We start from the raw sequence: 20750 nt of genomic DNA, 5'->3' as shown, positions 1-20750 counted from the left end.
GATAAGATGCATTCAAACAAAATTATGGAAAGAACCGAGTAATAGAATCAATTGGATTAATAGGTGTCGAGCATTGATAATACTATCTATATTGATCAAGTATTTCAATATGAATCAAATGCTTACAATGATTGAGTTGATTTTTTTGGTGGAGTCAAATGGTATGGACTAAGATGTAAAGTGAAGACCAAGTTAATAATTGCAATATTGACCAAGATAGCTAGATTCCACCTAATAATGTACACAACATTTATGAGTGCCTTAATTTGAACGAATGAAGGTATATAGTAAAAATTTGAAAGCATTATACACACCTCACATTTAGATTCTAAGAGCCCAAGTGATTTGAGCAATTTGTAAAGTGATTTTAAAGGTGACAGAGAACATTTCTTTTTGAAATGTCATCAACTGTTTATTGTCACTTGCATTGAGTTATTCAAGAAGTGAATTTCAAACCTTAAATTTTAGAATGGCTTCTAGATCATCATCAACAGCAAGGAATCAAGGCAAAGAAGTTAGTAATGATAAATTGGTGAAGAGTGACACTTGTCCTCCACCAAAATATCATGTCATTATTCCTAAAATTTCTATGAAGGTAGACTCAATGGGTGCATTATCAATGATACCACATATGGTTATCATGATACACAATGCATGAAGTTCTTACATTTGTAAAATTAGTGAATTGGGAGCCTATGAAATTTGATTGGCACATCAGAATTTGTGTAGTGGAGTATTAAAGGGTGATTTTAAGATTGTACAGAGGAAAGGGTTGACATGAGCCCTAAGCTTTTTGAGAAATCTCAAGATTGACTAGATTAAAGCCATGTTGAGTTGAATTCATGATATAGATTTATGGCTAGAGAATGGGTCGGTAAAAATTACGAATAATTATGTTGGATGTCTTAATAGAAAACAAGGTACTAAGAGGAGGGGTGAATTAGGATCTAATTGTAAAAAATTTTGAGCTTTTATAAATGTACATTGGTAATTGTAATATTGGTTACTATAATACAAAGGGCAATACTCATTTCCTTGTGTAGTGGGTTTTTCCCTAAAAGGGTTTCCAACATTAAATCTAGTCTTTTGTGTTTATCTTGTGTGCATAGTATTTTCATGGTATGATTGAAATATTCATGAATCATTGAATTAGCTTTGTGTCAATGATATCTTTCAAGCGCAGTTCTTATTTGTTTTCAATAGCAATTTAGATCAATTTTAGGAAGAACTGAAATCATGTGATGCATTCCTCATCAATAGTTTCCTTTCTATCGTTTAAGTTGTAATTGTCTTTATTTTGAAAAATCACAAATACCCATATCTTATGAGGGAGTTGCCCCTCTCAAATGTAGAGGAAGATTGTAGTCAGATAGTTATCAATTACGATCTCTCCAACTGTTGGCCCACTTGTCACTGTTCATAGGGCAAACAAGGTCATTATCAGAAGTAACTTCGCAACAACAAACCTGTTTACCAAAAAAATAAAACTAAAAATTACAAAACACTTACCATTGACAAATCCCTTACCACTATTAGCCTCTTGCAATTATGGAGGACTTTTCCCAAATTCCTCCAAGAAACATAATGAGAGAGGTGCCTTATCATATTAGTACCTTGGTATTAGAATAACTATATGAAGCTCTTCAAGTTGACCATTTCAGATTATGTGATTATAATTTATTATGTCAGCTAAATTTAAATCAAATTAATATTGCTATTGTTAGTAATATAAATATATAAAGTTGATGTTAATTTTTTTTGAAAAGATTTATTATTGTTCATAAATATTATCTTTCTTATTGTTAATTTTGAAATAGTTTTAAGCTCACTAATACAATAAATAAAATTAGCATTTTTACTTATTATATTTAAGTATTATATTGTTTAACAAATTATATTAAATATCATTATAAATATATTTAAAAAACTATAAAGTACATAATAAATTAAAATTTTAATTTAATTATCAATGAATATTAATTTTATATTAATAAAAAAATGAAAAGATTTATTAATTTTATATTAATAAAACAAAGTTGAGAAGGTTTACATTAACATTTGTATCCAAAAATTATACTGAAGAAAAGAGAAATGAATATGATGGATGCAATAGTATTTGAGTATGACAAGTACAACAAGTGTCACATAGTAGCTTAGTACTTGCCTTTAGATTTTATATAAATATAATTTTAATTTAATAAATTTATTATAGTTTATAAAATATTTTAATTAATTAAAATATTATACATTTATATTTTTCTATAATGATATTAATTATAATTTAAATTTATATATTATTTATTAATATAATTATTTATATATATATATAGATATATTATTGTATATATAAATATCTCATGTGATACTATTATATTATAAATAAATTATAATATCTTTATAATAATAATATTTCTTAAATGATTATATAATATAAGGAAGATTTGCTTTAGTATTTTCTATTGAATGACAAAAATTATATTATAAAAAAATGTAATATTAAAATATTAAAATATAAATCAACCCACTTACATTAAAAAATAATTAAAAATAAATCACATTCATCTAATTAAAAATCAAAAACCAAGTAACCCAACCAATATATTCACCCAATCAAATATTAACAAAATATTTTTTTTAAATTGTAACATTAAAAATCTTGCATGTATGCTAAAGTTAAAATTAATTATTTGTCAGTTGTACAAAACAAAACAAAATTAATCAGTGATTAAAGCCTGGCTAAAATTCAAAATGTGTCACAATAGTATTTATACTAATAATAATAGAAGAAACTGTTACGAACATGATTGTACACCGATGTTTCCTCAAAGTTTACATTGAGGAGATAAATTCTACACTCCAACTGTTTCCATCGTACACTATTGCCATAACGAATATGAACATGAGACTAAAGAGTCATCTTTTCTCCTCCTCCTACGGTTTCTCTGATTTTTTCTTCGGAGGTGGCTTCTCAGCGGGCTTCTCAATGTGTACACCGCTGTGCGGAATCACAACGCCTCTCAAAATTTGGCTGATATCCTCATCGTCCCTTATCACCAAAGCAATATGCCGAGGAGTTATTCTCTTCGTCTTCATACCTCTCGCCTTACACCCCGCCATAAACAACACCTGAACACCATCAAAATTGAGTGAGTCACTGTTAACTTTAAATCCTCAATGAAAATGTCAGAATGGGAAAGGCCATTCAAATACGGCTAGAAACAAATTGAGTCAGGTTATATGAATTAAATATGAGTTATTAAATAGCAAAAGTTTGATAGATAGTTTTTAGATTTGATTGTGTAGTAATTTTATATTAATTAAATACATTGTATTGATGAATCATATAATATGATTTAACATCTTGATTAAAAAAGCTACACAATAAAATCCAAAAATTATATATCAAATTTAAATAGATAATAAAAATCTTATAACTATTTAACATTTTTAACCTAAAATATTAATAATACCTCTGCGGCTATATACTCCATAACGGCGGCCATGTATACGGGAGCTGTTTCTCCCACCCGCTTTGCATATCTGCCCTTCCTCAAGTACCTTCCAATTCTCCCAACGGGAAATAATAATTCCGCCCGGACACTCTTGGATTTCCTCCTCTGTCTTTTTATACGGCTACTTTCTCCAACCTCCCATCGCCCACGGCTACTTTCTCCAACCTTCATCCTCTTAATATATATGCTTGTGCTTTTATCAGATACAAAATCTGATGTAGGCAGTGGCTACACTAATATGTAGACAGTGGCTCAATATATAGTAAACGACGAAGCCCGTGATCGATTTGTGGGTCGCTTCTCTGACCAATAATATCGTATCTCACATTCAAGTTTCTGTTTCCTCATCTCTTTTCCTTAGATACCAAAATGGAATATTTCCTGTATCGATATAGAAATTCTATTTCTCACCAATGGAATCTTTTCAGCCCATCGAACACTCGCTTTCTAAATTTGCTGAGGATTGGCATTCAAACAAATTGCAATGTGAGTGAGTGAGGCTCGATTTTGTTGATACCAATAATCGACTTGAGATTCCCTAAAATTTATAAATAAAATGTTATTTTGGATAGAATTCTATTTTGTAAAGCAAAGGAGTTTGTAAAGTTCTATTTGTTATCATTATTTTCATTATCTTTCCAAAATTTGTTTAGGAAAAAGCAAAACCAAAATGGAATATTTCCTGTTTTCTCACCAATGGAATGTTTTCAGCCCATCGAACACTCGCTTTATTAATTTGCTGAGGATTCGCATTCAAACAAATTGCTATGTGAGTGAGTGAGGCTCGATTTTGTTGATACCAATAATCGACTTGAGATTCCCTAAAATTTATAAATAAAATGTTATTTTGGGTAGAATTCTATTTTGTAAAGCAATGGAGTTTGTAAAGTTCTATTTGTTATCATTATTTTCATTATCCTTCCAAAATTTGTTTAGGAAAAAGCAAAAATTCTTCAGACGCTTTATAGTAACTTGGGACTATTATATAAGTTTTATTATTTTTTGTAATTTTAATTTTTTTGGGTCACATTTTCAATTGGTAAGATATATATGAGAGGGATCTATTTGTCTTACTGTATCTGATATGGGAGTTGAATTTGTAATCTTTCTTTCAAGAACATAAGTTTTCCACTGATAAAATATTTAATTATAATTGAAAGAAAAGATAAAAAATCATATGAACTAATTTCATCAATATGTAATCCTCTACTAATATCGTATAAAATCCTCAACATACTCTACATGCAAGCTCTCTAACACTCATATACAAATATACAATTCAATTCTATCTTAATAATCAAACACATTATACATCATATCCCTATTAATAACCTCTCTTCATCTTTACATAAACCCTCATCTTTCCATAAATCCAACTACTTCTTACCACTCGTTACTTCATTCCTTGCATTGTCTGTTAAAAAAACAAAAAAACATCATTCAAATGCCACATAAAAATTCATCTATATTTTTATGTGACGCGCCTACTCATCCTCTCTTTTATGACACAAGCCGACTTCTCCTCTTTAACTATGCATTAGCAGTGAATTGCTTCATCATACACTTTGATGCCTCCCTTCCCTTTGCAAGAATTCCTCTATAACACACTTATTCGTATATCTTCTTGTTACCGTATTTTTCACTTGAATGATGATTATACTGGGAAATTTATATATATTTTTAATCTTCCAAGTGGTGTGGATTAATTTATTAAAAAATTGGAAAACTGGAAAATTGTAAAATGGGAAGGAAAGAATATTTTGGTTATCATAAACATAATATCAAATTCTAGAATTTTAACAACTTTAATTCTATCAAAGATATTTTCATAAGAATGAATGGTATATTTCCCTACAATTATTTAATTTGTATGAGAATCAACATTTCTAGGAAAGCATTCGTAATAAAATTTCTAAAGATAAGGGCTTTAGAAATTTTTTGACTTTTATAGAACATATAATAAAAAATTTATTCTATGTAATAGATTCTTAACTATTCTAATATTTTTTTAAGTTAGAGAAAAGATGAGCATATATTACAACACTAGTCCTTGTATATCTTATCTATTTGATCTGCATATTATTTCTTGAATAATCACATTGACGAACCCTTGTAGTCGAATCAAGTTTGGATATCTAAACTTATTCTTAAAATTAATAATTTTTGGTGAATCAGTGTTCACATTAATAGTCATATCTTCAACAAATTAAATAAAAGAGGGCTCTTGTTTGTGAATGGCTTCTCTTATATTTTATGTATTTTAAAAGTGTTGATCATATAAATTTTTACTTACCTTATGCTTATTACATGTAGTCATTTGTTTTCTTCTCATTATTCATCAATTTGATCTTTCTATGTAGTATAAGGTTGTTTTTGTATAGTTTAAACTATTTCTCCTTGAAATGCCTAGTTATGCAAGACCTTTGAAGATAGAGACTACATTTTTTTAATGAGCCTTATGGAAGTATAGAAAAAAAAGGATCTTTAGAGATCAAATTATTAATAATATGAAGCTCTACTCCTAGCTAGCAAAAAGTAAATTCAAGAGAACATTGATGTTGTTCTTATTGGTGATACCAAAGTTCTAAAAAGTATGAAAGGATTGGTTAAGTAATAAGTACAGATGATCTATCTAAATCCTTGCATATTTGTGTTGTCATACAAAATTTTGACTACATGATTTTTAGGTTTTAATATGAATTTGTCTAGCTTTAGCCAAAAAAATGATCCTTGTGTTGCAGTTGCAGAAACATGGGATCATGGCATCTCTAAAGAAGCATCCTTACAAGTTCAATCAATCAAAAGGCATGACCTCTAGCATGTTGAATGTTGTCTTACTTTATAGGATTTTTATTGTTCTTGTGACTAATTTGAAAAATATATTTTGATTGGATATTTTGTGGGAAGGATTCCACCCTAGAGCTATGTCTATGAATTGTTATAACCTAAAAATTTGGATATATGACTCTCAGTAATTCATCATCTCAATTGGTTAGTATATTATAAACCAACCAAAGAACATCAAATAACCAATCAAATTAAAAACTCTTTCATATAGATGTAGGTATGATCTAAAGTGAAATTTATTCTCAAAATATGCATAAGATTAATAGAAAATGACAATAAAATAGAGATTCCACTAAAAATGTGTCTACATGAGTGCAATTTAGATTATCATAATGATTAAACTGTGCAATTGATCCTATAATTGATGCAATTAAATGCTAAAATATCTTAAATGATTTTAATAATAAATGTATATGGTTTATTAACATGTAAAATAAAATGAATTATGATCTAATATGATGCGTTTACAATTATCTCACAAATGTAATAAAATTACTCTAGAATCAATTTGGCATGATCTCCTTATAAATATTCTAGATGAAAATGCCTCTATGTGGGTTTTTTTAAAGATTTTTCTTGGAAGAAATTGATTGAATTTAAATTTTATGGTTGGTATTGGTCCACAATGAGTGGTTGAGAGTAGGACCTTGAGTGATCCATGTTATTCCATCTCACTAATGTTTGGTTTTAAGTATTATGTTTTTTGTGACTTGAGTGGATGATAGGACAATTAATTAATTCATTTAATTAATATCAATATAATTAAATAGTTTGGGCAATAAGTTGATTAATATACTTTGATGATTGATCACTAATCTTCAAGTATTTATGAACTATTTAATTAAATTGATGTAATCTAGTTACACAAGTAATCCTATGGTTGAATTTATTTATTTACCTTAACTAGGGTTAAATCACCTAATTAGGGTTTGGATCTATTTTATTATTATTTAGGTCTTTTGATAAGGATAGAATAAATTCTAGGTGATTAGATTTGCCTCTCCCTGAAGAAACATTTTATTAGTGTGCATTTAATGTTTGATGTCAATAGGGTTTAGATTCAGAAAATAGTTTGATATAGATCCTCAAGAAACTATTTAAAATATAAAGCTTGTGTGAAATATAAAATCTTGATGTGGTGCCTCATGATAAGTTTGAAAGCAAGACAACCAAATTGATATGAAGTGATAAAATTAATAATCTACTTATTCTGGTGATGTCAATTATAAAGAATAATGAATTTGATGTGCTATGATGAAGTTGATCACATGTCCCTATTAATTTAAATGATGAAAACACTAATAAGAGAAAGCAAGTTATTAGATGAAATAACTCATTCCTTATGATTTATTGGTTCAAGATAACCAACTTGATATGGATTTTGATGAATTTGATATACCCTTGGCAAAATCATTTAGTTTAATTAACTCCTACTAATGAATTTGATGAAATTATGTCCTACTTATCAATATTATTTAGTTCAATTTGATAAACTGGATTTCTACTTAGATAGCTAGTTGATTGATTTAAGATTTAATTTTATTGTAGATGCCTTGATTGTTCTAGAATTTTTGATAAAACTAAACTAACAATATGATGATTTGATGGACATTAATGCTTCTAATTTTCTAACAAAAATTTAATTCTCTAAATTAAACCCATGCCTCAATTTCAAAAAGTGATAATGTGTTTGACGGTTTGATTTATCAATTCTGATTATTAGCCTCCCTTGGGAGAGAAATAGAAAGGAAATAAATATTGTGAACTAATTTTGAACATATTTTATTGATTAGAAATTGATTCTATTGATTAAAATGGATTTTGAGTAATATTGAGATGAGTTTGGCTAACTTTGACTTTGATTTGAATTTATTTTTCAATTTAGACTATAGTTTGACCTGGTTTGACTAATTTACATATGAAATTATTTAAGGAAAGCTTTAAAATATATTGAGTTTATTCTACAAATGATTTGACTGAATTTGACTTATATTTAATTGAACTTTGACTAGAGTTGACTTAAGAGTTGACTTGGTGCAATTGACTTTCATTTTGATTTTGATCCTAATGTTTCCTTTGATGATTTCAATTGATCATTTGATGTCAATTTGGTTTCTATATGACAAAGTCAAAAATTAGGTAAAAATAATTATACTATTTATTTTATCTTTTAGTCTATGGTGATTTTCTAGCCTCTAATTGAGCATCATGTGGATTCCCATTGAGATCCATAGTTTTGAGCTTGTCCACATACATTGATGTCCAATACATTACCCTTCTCTTCTATATCATTGATTTTAAACCTTTTTCTTGATTTTTTTATATGAATTTATGTTCAAAATATTTGTTTAGCATTTTGTAATTTCCTATATCCTACATTGTATGAGATAGAGCCATCAATTTTAGGATGCCATCTGAAACCAAATCTATAAAAAATGGTAATGATTAACCAAGAAAGGTCAAAAGAATCATGTTTTTATGATGGTTGACAATTTTCCATACATAAATCCCTAAACAAGATGTTGTTGAGAACACTAGGAAATAATGACTATTACCTACAGCCCACAAAACTAGTTTAACTAGAAACTATGTAGAATTTATCCCAACTAATCTCTAGTTTAGTAAAAATAAAATAGTACCTTACAACTCATTTCCAATTCTTGAAAACATCACTAACACCTATCAACTTTGATACAATTTCGCACGTCAAAATCTTCTCTTGAAGCCACTATCCCACTTAGGCTTCAACCTAGACATGTGAGGGTAATACCTCCTCTAGTTGCATGTTATGGATTATGCTTTTCCTCTCACTACTTATGAAATCTAGGGACCCAATACAATCATTGCAGATGGGTAGGATCCTTTATGAGGTTTGAAACATGGCTTGACCCCCACTTGTGGATTCTATTAGTCTATTGGTTGTATTAAGCACTAACAATTGACGTTTTGATGCCAAAAAAGCCCTATATTGTAATAATTGTTGTTAAAGCTTTGTCATAGGTTTAAATCCTTGTAGCTCATAGTGAGTGATGCAAGGAGGGGAACTATCAATAGTGGGCTAGTGTTACTCATGAGGTTCATGGCATGGCTTAATTATCTCTTATGGATTCTATAAGCCTAGTGGTTGTATTAGTTATTGATAGATCAATATTTTGGTAAAAATGTAACTGTGGTAGTTAACATCAACTCTAAAAATCTATTACATTGTCCACACCAAAGTCCTTAAGGACATTTTCTTTATAGAGGCCTAATTTTATACTATCCTTATTTTAGAAGATTTTTCCCTATAACTATAAAACAAAGAAAATCACCACATAAATCACATTTTGTATTAATCATTTTTCCCTCATTCAATGTACCTTGAGTTGTGTTCATAATCCCTCCATTAAGGACGCTAATTATTGACTAATGAGACATACTTAATTGATGAATTAGGTCACTTTTACAAAGTAATCTGTGTATAATGTATTTTTTTTTTCAAGACATAACTTGAAATAAGAATATAGACATCCAATAATACAGAATCCACTATTGGTTTGGGTCTAATCCATCCACTTTCTTTTCTACAATTAATTTTGTTGGTGTAAATATGTATTTACTATTTACCCTTACTTAAGTTTACTTAGGTTAATGCATTATTTTATTATATTTTATTTTTTTATTGTTTGTTTTGTGAGACACTTAGGAGTTTGCACACCTTTATGAGTTGTCATGTTGGCAACATAGAACTATGCAACTCTAATTCAGCACATGGTGTCTACAACACTAGAGTTTGCATCATTCACTAAGTTGTCATGTAAGGAACACAGTTATTTGCACTCCATTTTTAGCACATGTTGTCTACAACATAAATTTGCATGTTACATTATTGTAGGCTTTTCCTCTCATCATCGCACTTACTTTCATACTTAATAGAAGATAACCTATATCTGGTGGACATGTGTTTGGTTGTAGGACTTATCATGTAACATTTCTTAGGCATTCTAGATTCATCATAGAGGACTTTATATATAGGTATTCCTAGTGTACTTTCATTGATATGGAATTGAATACTATATAGTTATTGTAATCATACTCTACTCTATTTTATGCTTTTGTTTGAGTTCCTTGGTCTTATGTGAATTTTTCCCTAAGGAAAATTCTTACATGTTATCAGAGCTTGGAGATTCTGTCTTCACATAGCCGTTCAAGACCATTGTTGCTTCAACACCTCAACCTGAATCTAGAGTAATGTTATGATTGGGAGCATCTATAGCCATAATGAACCTCACCATTTCATCTAGAATGACTATAAATTTTCATACTGTAGGCCAAAGTCGATCGTGAGGAAAAAATTTTGCAAATCAGCACCTGGACACCCTAATTTGCAATTTAGGTATGTTCATTTTGCAGATTTAATTAATTATTTTTTTGGATTTTTAATTTTATTATTCTCTACTTTTGCAAAAAAAAATTGAATTTTTTTAAGGCCAGGTAGCCTTGTGGAGAATTTTTTTTTGAATAGGTACTAGGCAGTTAGATCTCAACCCTACACCCTGTATAGAGAATATTCTACAAAATATTCCTTTAAGGAGTGACATATTCCATTATTTCTGATTAAGTGTAATAGTCAAAATTAGGCCAAGATCCTGGCACGACGGGCCAACTAGTGGCCACTTCAAAGTTTGGCCAAGCCACATTCTCTGGTGACCAAGCAACCCCACACTTAAAATGTAGCTTTTTTTCATTAACTCTTGCCAATGGTTGCTTTTATATAGCAAAGTGTTATTTCCCATTGATGTGGTATAATACCTATTAACTTTGGCTTCCTATTTGCGAGGTTCTAGCTATCGCAAATCAAAAACCCCCAGTGTGTGAATGCTTCCAACCACTGTGAAGATAATCCAGTGCCTGCAACTTATTCCTAGTGCACACGATAGACACCATCGATGACCTTTTTTTTCTATGCCTACAATGAACCCACTATTTGAGCATGAAGAATTCTCATGACATTAGTGTTTTTCCATTTCCCGGTGATGATTTTTGGAGCTCTGGCATGTGCTTCCACATGCCACATGGCATTCCCATAGCAAGCTCCCCTACCACATGTCAAGCAACCTACAGTTTGCACCTCTAGTCATTGCATGACCCTATTCTCTCCTTCCATGTGGACCCATCCACATAGACTGGCCCACGTTAGCTTTGACACTATCCACCATGGTGGACTGACAACTTAGCCAGTTGTACCACTAGCTGGAAAGACCTACAGACTGCCATGAGAACTGCTAACAAGGAGCCACAACACACCTTTCCATACTATTTCATATAGGTGATGTCATCTAGTCATATGATCGTACAACACATTAGCTACCACATCATCCCAAGCATTATTTTTTTGTGCATTTCATAGGAAAATATTTAATGCCAAGAAATTTGGAACTACTATGACAGTCATTTGACTATCAAATTTAAGCATGCAATTTTCCTTCGAGACCCCTCTTTAGATTTCTTTTTGATTTTTTAGCCTGACTTTGTGAGGCCATAACTCAGTCATTCAAACTGCAATTCAGGTGCAACTTTTTTGATTTTGGGTAGAATTACCTAACCTTTTCAGTGGTATTGTTCTTTTCTAGTTTTGGTGCAAGGAGTTTTCAAAAATTGCATTTTTTGGCAACTATACTTGTTCAATCCTGCATTTTATAACTTCAAATGCTCCATATAGGCTCATCTAGACACAAAAACATGTTCCATTTTTTAAATGTGCATTATTTTTCATCTACTTTCCAAATTTGTAGTTAGATTCTGGGGTTGTGGGGACAAAAATCTCACTTTCAGAACTAAGGCTTTTCCTACATTGTATTGCTTTGATTACTTTTCAAAATTTTTGTACATCTGAGCTACAATGCATAGTGACAGATTTGGGCCTCAAAAGGTAGTTGAAAAAAGATAAATTAGAAGTTCACTTTGTACATTTTAATAAGTGGCCAATTGTACATGCACTACATATAAAGTGCCAAAAGCATCTTTTTTGGGGTGGTCTTTTGATTGAGTGAAAAGTGGGGGTGTGTACTATGTTCTTGTTTCTCTCTTGTTTTCTCTTTTAATTTTTTGCATCATGGGTTCACCTAAATGTCCACTTCTAACTTCACACAATTATTCTACATGGAAAGATCTTGTATGCAGTATATTAATGGCAAAAGGTCTAAATCTTTATGTTGATGGTACAATTCCAAAACCCACTAATGCTAAAAAAACTCATTGATTGGAAAATTATAGAGAATCAGGCTTTAGGAATTATCAGGAGTTGTGTACATAGAGATTTCTTCTTCCACATTGCTAGTTTCATGGACTCCAAACTTGAATCATTATATGGTAAGGTGGATGAAGGAAAAGGGTTTTTAGATTGAGGACAATCTACATCTCTTGGATCCAAAGAATGTTGACAAAATTCAAGATTACATCAACAAAGCCAATGAGTATAGGACACTACTTAAAGATTGTGAAAATCCCACGAAATATGACAAGTTGATTCATCATATCCTGAAGAAGCTACCTTTAGAGTATGCATCCTTTGTTTTGAGTTATAATACTCATAGGTTGACCATGGGAAGTGTTTTCTAAAAGCCTACATTTGATGCATTTGTAGAGATGTTGATTGTTGAACAATCTCACTTGATAGATTTTGGACTTCTCATGACATCAAAGACCAAAGCATTGGTGGCTAGTGATTAGCACCAATCAACTCAAGGAGGGAAAAGTTCTAGCAACAACAAGAAGAAGTAGTGGAAGTAGAAATCATAATTTGAGACACAACAATCCTCCTCACAACAAGGAAATTCTTCTTCCAAGAAGAAGGGAATTAATGAAAAGAAGGACAAACTTTTCTATGCATATTGCAAAAACACAAATCATGATGAACATCATTTGCAAGACTAAAAGAATCGATGTGTTGGAAAACCTACTCAAGAAGAACAAAATTCAAGTCTAGGTACTTCTAAGGATTCAACTCCAACCTCTTAAAATGGAAAAGGGAAAGCACTTATGGAAAATATAAGTTCTTCATTGGAATGGATACTTGACTCAGGTGCCTCCTATCATATGGGTTCTTCAAAGGGAGACTTTTCTTCATTGAAGCAATCATAGGTACTGTACATGTTTTTGGGAGATGATATTAAAATAGAAGTTAAAGGAAAAGGAAATGTAGAAATGGAAAATAAGGAGTGCAAAGATTTTCTCTACATTCCAAACCATAGCTCCAATCTCATCGTTGTTTACCAAATCACTCACCTTGGAGATGGTCACAAAGTTGAGTTCCTTCCAGATTCAATGATGGTACATAGTTTAAAAGATGATTCATTGGTAGTAGTGAGGAAATTCAATCATGACAAGAGGCTTTATTCCTTCTCCCACTTTGTGCCTAAGTCTCCTTCTCAAGCCTTGTTGAATCACTCTACTTCACAAACAACATTATGGCATTAGCAGTTTGGTCATCTTGCCGACCACTACCTTCAACAAATTTTCTCAAAACACATGGTCAAATGTCTACCTAACATTAACTTTTCTAAGGGTGAGTGTTCATCTTTTTTAGTGGATGTGCATCTCAAGGAGAAGTATGATAAAGGGAAGTCTTCTAGAGCACTAGTTGTTCTTCAATTGGTTTACATGGTTTTAGCAATTCCTTTTGTAGTGACTTTAGTCAGCCAAGGCTGCTACATCCTTACTTTTCTTGATGATTTTTCATGCTTCACATGGGTCTACTTCCTTCATCATAAGAATGAAATGGTTGATAAGCCTCAAGCCTTCAAGAGTCATGTTGAACAAAAATCAAGGAAAACCATCAAGGTTCTACGGATGGACAATGAGAATAGTGTTGGCATAAAGTGATTTGTGATTAGTGACAACACTCATCTCACAGTTCACACCGAGTAATATAGTTCACACCGAGTAATACAGTTCACACTGAGTAACATAGTTCAAACTAAGCACTGGCAACACAGTTCAAACCGAGCACTGGCAACATAGTTCAAACCAAGCACTGGAGACACAGTTCAAACCGAGCATCAAAGACACAGTATCAACCGAGTAAATTTGCACTTGGTTTCAACCAAGTAAAGTTGCACTTAGTATTAACCGAGTGAGGAAGCACTCAATGATAACCGAGCTCAGGAGGTTATCGAAGAAGTTAGTTTCCACCGAGTGACACTATATCTACCGAGTTACCAATGGTTACTTAGTTCTAGGCAACATTGGATGACTAGTATGAACCAAGCCCCTACCTCTACTGAGTGCATGACGATGCCGAGTAATGTAGTGGATGCCATGTATTAGAAGGTCACCAAGTCTCTCTAAAGAACCCGAGTTTATTTTACCATTTGGCCAACTCAGTTATATTTTGTTCACTTTTGTTTGGCCGACCTTACATGAATAATTATTGGAATGGTATATATACAATTGACACATTCAAAATAAGATATAGAATATTGCACAAAGGAGTGCCATAAGATATGATATGCGAATTCATCAGCAAAAAAGAATACTCAGCAAGGTCTACCAGGAGCGGAAATGATTTCATCAATCACAAAAGGTGATCTACAATAAAGAACTCAATCAAATTGTAAGTTGATCTGTTGGTTCATCCTAATAGGTGAATCATTTTTTGTAAATCCTTTAACAGGGTAGACTTAACCGTCTTTATTCAAATCTCCTAACAGAGTGCATACTTATAAAGTATGTTTGTAAATCCTCTAACAAGGTGGATCTAGCAATCCTCTGTGCTCCTAACAGGGAAGATCACCAAAAGTGATCATTGCAAGCCTTAACCGGCCAACTTCATACTATAGTAATGAAGCTTTGTGGGTATCATCCCCACCCCAGTTTTACTTTCTACTTTGAAAGGTTTCTAGGTCACCAAATCTCTCTGCATATATGATTTAAATGTTTAATAATTTTTATGCAGCAAGATAGATGAGTAAATGTTGTGTATGGTTGACTTAAAAGTTTTATTGTTATTGATTCAGCCCTCCGCTCTCAGTAACCTATTACATCTTGAATATTTTCAACAATTGGTATCAGAGGCTTTTGGTTCTCAGGACAAAGTTTGACAGCTTGAGCAAAAGATCTAAGTTATGGAGATATTTAGACTGGATAAAGTTATTGAAAATGAAAAGTTAGATCTAGAAATGGCCATGGTTCAACTCAAAGAAGCAAAGGAGCAACTTTCTCAATCCCTAAAAAGAAGAAAGGAACTTGCAAGACAAAAGAATGACCATCACTATGTTGAAGAAAAGATTGAAGATTTGTTACCATCAAGTAGTTCAGAAGAAGCTGACAAGGCAATCAAAGAAATTCTAGAAAAGAATGGATCTCTCCAAGAAGAGGTAAGAAAACTCAAAAGAGAACAAGAAGTCTAGTCAATCAGGTTATGTGAAGTTTTGGAACAGAGAAACAAAGCAAATGAAGACATAGAGATAAGGAATAATCTATTCCTTCAACATGAAGATCTTATAGGACAACTATCTAATGCAAATGAAGAAATTATGATTCTAAGATCAGAGAATGAAAGTTTGAGAAATGATTTAATCACTGAGAGACAAATCAATGTAAGTTTGCATAATGATCTGAGAACTGAGAAACAAGTCAATGAAACCTTGGAAAATGATCTAATCTCTGAAAGGCAAGTCAATGAAAGAATGATTAAATCCTGAGCAGATATGAATCAATTGAATTTGCAAAATGAACAGAATCTTCATAGACAAAAAGGTAAAGCTGGTCTTAGATACAATGAAGAAGGTGAATCTTCAAAAAAAAAAATCCAAAAGAATCAAAAACCTACTTGCAATCACTGTGGAAAGTTAGGTCATACATCAAAAAAATGTTGGAGCAATGGAAAAGCAAAATTCAATGGTAAATGTTTCAATTGCAATCAGCATGGTCACAAAGCAAATGAGTGCAAAGAAAAGAAAAAATTTGAAGGCAACTGTCACAAATGCAATAAAAATGGTCACAAGGCATTCCAATGCAGATCCAAATCATTCAATCCAGCTGAACAACTTGTCAAAGCCATATTTGGATGGGACTACAACACCTGGTGCAGATGTTACTATTGTGGAGAATATGGACATACTAGCATAAATTGTGCTAGACATCACCTAAGGAAGAAGGACACTACTGTAAGGTGCTATATATGTACAGAACTTGGTCATATAGCGAGAAATTGTATGAATATAGAAATAATTGAAGATGAAAAGAAAATCAAAGCAGACAACATCCGAAATCAAATGAAGTAAAAATGGATTCCTAAATCTACTAAACAAGATAAGTCAAGCAATGGCAATGTCACTCAAGAAATGAGTGACTCCATCATTTCCAATTAACATTCATAAAAGAAAGTATGGAACTGCATCCTCCAAGAATCATCCTAAGCAGTTCTAAAGGAAGAAAAATGATCAGATTAGTACACAGATACACTTTGATCCCAAATTGGTTCAAGACTCTACCAAGTTCGGTCGGGTGCAACAAAGTTTGACTCACCGAGTTGTATCTACCGAGCGAGATTGGTTCATGACCCTACCGAGTTAGGTCGGTGAATCAATATTTTCTCTTGGTTACCGAGTTGATAGTATCTACCAAGCAAGTGGATGACAACCTGCCATTTCATCTACTATTGTACCAAGCATTTATGACGAATGCTTCATCAAATAGGGCAAAATTTGATCTCATTCTTCACTACGAGCTTTGAGCTAAGTTATCTTTTGCGATTCAAGAGCAAGCTTAAAGCAATTTTGAGCGAATTTTAAGAAGTGAAAAATCTGTTCAGAATTTCTCTTCACTTACGAAGCAGCAATGGCATCTGGAAGTAGCAACTCCAAGGCAAAAAGAGGCTCATAAATGTTGGTTAAAGGTGTGGAATGGAAGGTGTCGAACTTCAAATTGGCACCAGCAATTGCAGAATCACTCGACCCTAACGGTGCCCAGTCTCGAATTCCTTCGAAGGTACTCCTTGTAAATGATATTCACTCTCATTTCAAATGTTCCATTCAAGAACTTGGAAATCTAGAAATTGATAATGCCCTAGGAGAAATGAGAATAGATGGAAATTTGAAACCCGAGCATAAGCATCTTGAAACAAAAGGGTTAACCCACATTTCACATTTGCCAAGAAATTTTCAAATTAAATGGGTTAGGTATGTACTCAGTCAGTTTCACAATGGGTGATTGTGGTTAGAGCAACCAGTGCTTATCACAAAGAAAATGATTAACAAGATTACTGGCCTTCTCATAATGAGCAAAGCTAAGACTACCAAAACCCTAGGTCGGGAAGAATTGCAAAGGCTAATCCAGGAAAAATGGGATGGTAGAGGGCTTAAGCTTAGTACAGTAGCTAACGTTGAGTTAAGATTTGGTATTCATGTCATTGCTTATAAAATTTACAGTTCTAGCCATCCAAACAATGTACCTTGCGAAGCAGTAGATTTAGCATATAAGGTAGTAAAGAAGAATGTTGAGTTTGATTTGTCTAAATTTCTTTTGTCTCAATTTAATAAAAATATGGAAAGCATAAGGACTTCAAAGAACAATTCTTGCAAATTCGGTTCACTTTTGATCTGTTTATTTTTCTATGTTCAAAAGTCTTTTCCATCAAAAGGAATAGTAGTATGGAGAAAAGATATTCCCATTCTCTATCAAATAAATGAGTTTATTGTAGAGTTAGGTGAAAATTTTGACAGTGTTTTGGATAATTACTTTGAAGATTTTAAGGAAAGAATGAACAATAGGTTTCGTATTCCACCAAAACTGGTTGAGGAATATAAAGAAGATGTATGCTTTATGGTAGATTGTGACAAAGTATACATACAGGCAGTCAAGCCCTGAGTTGCATGGGTGAAACCTCTTCCTTATGAGGTTAATATTGATGAAACCAGATATATCATAGAAGCACTGGTGAATGAACCAGTAGACCCAAAGCAGCCAGTCTTTGGAACTTATGATGAAGCTAAAGCCAGAATTGAGCTTTCAATCAAAATCCCTCAGGTCATTAGCAAAGGAAAGAGGAAGATTGCAAAGCTAAAAATAGAACTTGGTCCTCTGATGATTACTGAAGGGAAAGGAGAAAATGATGAAGAAGAAGAGGAAACTGAGTTAGAAAAAGAAGAGGAGCCTCAATGGAAGAAAGGTAAGGTGATTATCACCAAACCTAAAATGCAAGCTACTGCAGTCTTCTCCAGAAGAACAAGACAGGAGAAGAAGGAACCTGTATTTGTCAAGCCTCCACTCACATTTGAGGCAAGGTTGAAGCAATTAGAAGAAGGTACTAGCTTCACAAACTTCAAAGCATTGAAGTTTGAGAAAAGAACAGAACAGGAGAAAATGCAGATTGAGGAGTTGGTATTAAATAAAATGGGAAGATGGAAATACTCTCTAGATGAGATTGCCTGTTAGATCCCTAAAGAACTACTAGAGAGGTTGCAACCAAGATGGGAAATTGCAACCAAAACTATCAAAGATATCTTTGAAAAAACCCTAAAAAATCTCCTGTCGAGTCTCACTGATGCAGAAGTAAAGAAATCACTGAAAGATCATGAAGGTAATATGATTATTAGATTTCACACTTATTTGATACTTATCAAAGACATTGAGTATGTTGTCAATGATGCAACAAACATGTGGAAACATATCTATCATCTACATAAATCCAGTGAGGATATTGTTGAAATCAAGGACAATGACAGCAGTGATGATGATATTGAAGATATTCTAGGGGATCTGCACTCAATGATGATAAAGGTTGAGGAAGAATTCAAGGAAGATGAAATGGAGGAAGAAGACAAGGAAGATGAGGAAGAAGAAGTTGATCAAGCTAAGGAGGAAGATGATCCTGTAAAAATTGCAGCCAAAGTCATTGCATCTCTTCCTCACTCTCCACCTAAAGTAGCTACATGAACTGTGGAGATAGCCTCTACTAGTGAGATTGTGTGCACAATAGCTTCATCAATTGCCCAATCTTCACCTGTCTCCTCTTAGCTCCAGGCACCACCTATGCAAGTGTCTACCACTTCATTAATTGAGCTATAGCCATCTTCATTGACTGAGGCATCATCAGCTATAGTAGTAAGTTCATCAGGCATATCAACTTCTACTGTAGTGTGTACAGTTAGTGTACCCACTAGTACTCCAATTTTGACAACTTCATCTACTCCAATTTTTGCATCTGTTAGTTCTCCCATACCAACCTGTACATCAATCTTGGGAAGAACATCAATTTTTGATACTGTTAGCACTTCTCTTAGTTTTCCTCTAGCTAGTCCTATTCTAGTTTTGTCAACCAGTCCAGCCTCATCAACTATTGTTTCAGATTCAAAAGGAAAAGGTGAAGTCATTGCAGGAAAAGCAAAAAGATACATGATTTCTAGCAAGGCAGTGGATGAGGAAATAGACTTGGATAAGGACATTATCGTTCCTAAGATAGATCTGGATAATGCAACAATTGATGAAATGAGAATGGTTAGTCAGCTATTAGATCAGAAGGCAAGACAAAAACAACTAAGGCATGAGAAAGACAAGGAATATAGTATTATTGAAAGTGCTAAGAATAATCTAATAGAGGCTATAGGTGTTGAAGTATATTCTACTCAACACATTTTGATTTAGTTAGAAGAGGCTGTATATAAATTCAATGAGGATACCTCCGGCCAAGAAAAAATGATTGAAAAAGCAGAGAAGAAATTTGACAATAAGGTGCTTGAGCACATTGCTTAGCATATTGCATTAAAACAGGTAGAACTGTCTACAATTTTGAGTAATTTTGAACATTCTTTTAATAATGTAACTTCACTTTTTGGAAAACTTTGTAATGTTACCGAGTATACTAAGGAAATCAAAGACAAGTTTAATAAAATTGATGAGGATATGAAGGTCAATGCACAAATGTTGCAGCTTGACCACAGTTCAAGTTCATCCCATCATCTCATAATAAGATTTTTGTCAGAGAAATAGGCAGAATTGTTGAGAGAGGAAGCAAGGATTAGGTGTACTCTGATTGACATCCAAAATATGATCCTTCCTATCATGGACACAATGCAAAAGCACATTGCCCATTCCAAAACATTGATTCATGACAAAAACTTCTCAATTACAGATCATATGATTGAACTCTCTGCAGAAGTTCAAATAGCACTCTCCAGCAGCAAACTTTTGCAAAAAAATTGGGATAAGACATTGGCTCTTATTCTCAAGGTACATTCTGAGTTTATCTCCCATTTCGGACTCTCTGTGTAAATATATATAGTTTAACTTGGCATTATTGTCAAAAAGGGGGAGATAGCACACTCTTGGAGATAAAATTGTGCAAATATGTGTAATGACTTGTAAATACTATGCATATTGTATGGGGGAGATCCATGTAAGGAAAATATA

General features: G+C 32.5%; 1 pseudogene; it reads right to left on the bottom strand.

Annotated features, from left to right (window-relative positions):
• Nucleotides 1-2931: 2931 nt before the first annotated feature.
• LOC149558451 (uncharacterized) lies at nt 2932-3683 on the bottom strand (annotated as a pseudogene).
• Between the last annotated feature and the right edge of the window lie 17067 nt (nt 3684-20750).

This window comes from Cupressus sempervirens, chromosome 5 (assembly GCF_028749045.1).
Source record: "Cupressus sempervirens isolate cs-2001-9-10 chromosome 5, ASM2874904v1, whole genome shotgun sequence".
Lineage (NCBI taxonomy): Eukaryota > Viridiplantae > Streptophyta > Pinopsida > Cupressales > Cupressaceae > Cupressus > Cupressus sempervirens.
Note: the sequence above shows the minus strand (reverse complement) of the source record. Positions and strands in the feature narration are given on the sequence as shown.